Here is a 3151-nt window from a genome sequence, read left to right as displayed (position 1 = left end):
TCGTGCATACCCAAAGCACAATGTAGTTAATTAAGACTTTTTGGGTTGGGGTACGTGTTGGCTATTACCCCTTTGGGTATTGGGGAAGGTGGGCACGGAGGCAAATATGCTACAGGTGTTTTAGTGCCAAAATACTAGAGGCAAATACCCTCTCTCTTACTTCCTATGTTTACCTGTTTCGATGCCAAGCTGTGCGAGATATGTTAATTATAAGCCATTTTACCTATGTGATTCTACAGGATACCCGTATTTCAACATCTGAAATATACACGCATCGACGCCATCGTAAGAAATTGTCTTAAATAACCCAATTAATTAACGTTTGGCACCTATATTGTGTATGTGTGCTTAAAGTTGCCAGTTGCCATTTTTTTAATAGATAAACAAAGCCTTGTGAGAATGAGATATGAATGCATATTTATATAATTCACACGTTGCCACAAGAGTTCAAACTATACTCTGTATCGTGGATATTTGTTAAAGCAACATTCCTCCGTCATTTAAGTATATTTGAAAATTTATTTAACCTTTATTTGTAAAGTAAATAGTTATATTTGTTAATGAATGTCAGCTCTATATACCTTTGTCTGCAACGAAAGTTGACAGACATAGGCATTACTGTGCAACATTGGATAAAACAGCTGTTTAGAACGTACTTCAAGTGTCTTCAGACACCTAGATGTTACTTTACACGTTTAATTACACTTTTAAAACCCGCTTTAATTGCTTTTAAATATGTAAAACTAGCAGCATGTGCAGCGGACTTAAGGACACAAACATATGGTACTATGCAGAAATACACATGACAGCCAAGTCTACACAAGTCTACACATGGCATAATAAATGTGTCACTACAAAATGCTATGACTAAATAACGTCATTTTTAACAACCATAAGAATCACACAGGTCTATTGAGACGTAAATGTGCGTCATTGCGTTTTTAAGAAAGGTATTATATGATAAGCAGCATTTAAACTACGCATAATTCTGCGTAAATAAGAAAGGGTGTGTTACAGGAGATAATCATATTTAAAAGTATATAATAATCGCCTTATACCCCTCAGAATCTATCAAATTGCGTCTCGTTTTCAAAACTAACGGAACGAGAAAGGTATATAAAAAAAAGAAGTAGTACACCGCCATCTTGAAGACACTTTTGTTTGTATCTTGCAATCCAAGTAGATATTTCGCCGTATTCCAGACACGGCAACATACGACTATCTATCACAATAGCTAATTAGCGTATTAATTTACATTTTATTGTAGTATTATAGTAAATGTAGCCATTTTAGACCGGATTTTTGTTGAATAAGACCATCAACAATGAATCGTACGTCAGGCAAGGGACGATGGTGATGATGTCATCACGTCTTCAAGGGACCACAGCAGCGGACGCTATTCTATTCAGAATTTCAGTACTTGGCTATTAGCGCTGTTTCGGGGAAACTGCGCTATTTATGTAATAGCTTGATGTGCGGGGTTGGGGTTTTGGGGGGTGGAATAGGGAGAGGCGGAGGGGGAGGAGTTAGGGATGAGGGAGCTTTTATTCGGACCTACTCTATCGTAACTTAATAATAATAATATGAGAAGCATGCACATGTATGTATGTATAGTGCCATGCGTACTATGTATACGTTCATTGTGTTACATAAGCGCATACACAGCGATATTCACATACATTTACTTCTGTTGTATTTGTGGTTGCATGTTATCGTACACATCCATGTATGTATGTACGTATGTATGTAAACAAAACGTTATTGTGGTATATATGTAAGTATACGTTAGAGATGTGTGTACGTATGTAAGTGTGCCTAAATTCCACACACAGGAACAACATAAACACGTTGGTTCCAGCATGACTTTGTCTTTCTTTTTCTTCTTCTTCTTCTTCTTCTTCTTCTTCTTCTTCTTCTTCTTGACGATCTTTACTAAGACTTCTTTAATGTTATTGAGGTCGTCTTTGGCCTAGTCTCTGTTGAATTATCTTATTATTATTATTATTATTATTATTATTATTATTATTATTATTATTATTATTATTATTATTATTATTATTAGTAACATTTACTGAGAATCACATATTGGTTTGGAGTGAATTTCATAGGCCTAGTGAGTGATATTAGCTCACAGTCTTTAAAAGCTTCATGCGATACAAGTTTGATATATGTATATATATATATATATATATATATATATATATATTATATATATATATATAAACTTATAAAATAGACACAGTAGCAATCAATCTTAGTTCAAACCAGTATGGTAAAGTTGCAAGGCCAGCTCAGCAGGTGTCAAATTTACACATATTTATTGAATAACTTTCAGATTTGATTACATAGGCTATCTAACTATCTATATATCGATCTATCTATTCTATCTATTATCTATATATATATATACCTATATATATAATTATATATATATATATATTATAATATATATACATAAGACTCTTAGACGTATATGTCAATCTTGTGGTTCCTGGCTCGAATTTATGATATACAATCTATTCACGAATTGTTATAATTCTTAATATCTTGATAATATTCTGACTAGTATTACTGTCATTATTATGAGTAATATCTTGTATAATACTTCAGCAGCTGCGTGTTGCTATACCCAAGAACTTTAGGCCTATGTTAATTTGATGATTCCTTCTCGTTAGCATTTTCAGGTTTTTGGGAATTTGGATACGATAGGCCTACTGATCTTAATGTTGTCTAAATTTGGAGCATTCCTTGTAGGACCACCGTAGTTTAAAATAGATGAATTTTGCCGGTTAAAAACTTTCTTTGGTAGTGACTTAAAAAATGTTTTTATTGCCTATTTCCTGAGATACTTAAGACAACTTCAAACTTCTCTTGATGAAATTATGGACTATACAGATACTTAAAGCTCTTTCAAACTTATGAGTAAAAGTGGCCATCTTTGCTTTACCGCCACGATTTAGATAATAGAGAATAAATTAGCTTAGTTGGTATTTATAGTACAGAGGAGGCGACATATTGTTCAAATATGAGCTTATTCTTGGTTAAATGGACATCTTATGCCATATAGACCTACTTGTCTAAAACCATAGGCCACATGGCGGTAAAATCTTTTAAGTGCGTGAATTTGTCATCGGAATTAGGATATAGTCAC

The 3151-nt window shown here is 33.5% G+C and overlaps 1 protein-coding gene across 1 annotated transcript in view; it reads left to right on the top strand.

Annotated features, from left to right (window-relative positions):
- The first annotated feature begins 447 nt into the window (after positions 1 to 447).
- LOC135204861 (cilia- and flagella-associated protein 43-like) overlaps positions 448 to 3151 on the top strand; it is a 53204-nt gene continuing 50500 nt past the window's right edge. The window contains exon 1 of the mRNA XM_064235083.1: positions 448 to 504. The gene's annotated coding sequence lies outside the window, so the exon portion shown is untranslated. The remainder of the gene's footprint in view (positions 505 to 3151) is intronic.

The sequence above is a fragment of the Macrobrachium nipponense genome, chromosome 47 (assembly GCF_015104395.2).
Source record: "Macrobrachium nipponense isolate FS-2020 chromosome 47, ASM1510439v2, whole genome shotgun sequence".
NCBI classification, from domain to species: domain Eukaryota; kingdom Metazoa; phylum Arthropoda; class Malacostraca; order Decapoda; family Palaemonidae; genus Macrobrachium; species Macrobrachium nipponense.
Note: the sequence above shows the minus strand (reverse complement) of the source record. Positions and strands in the feature narration are given on the sequence as shown.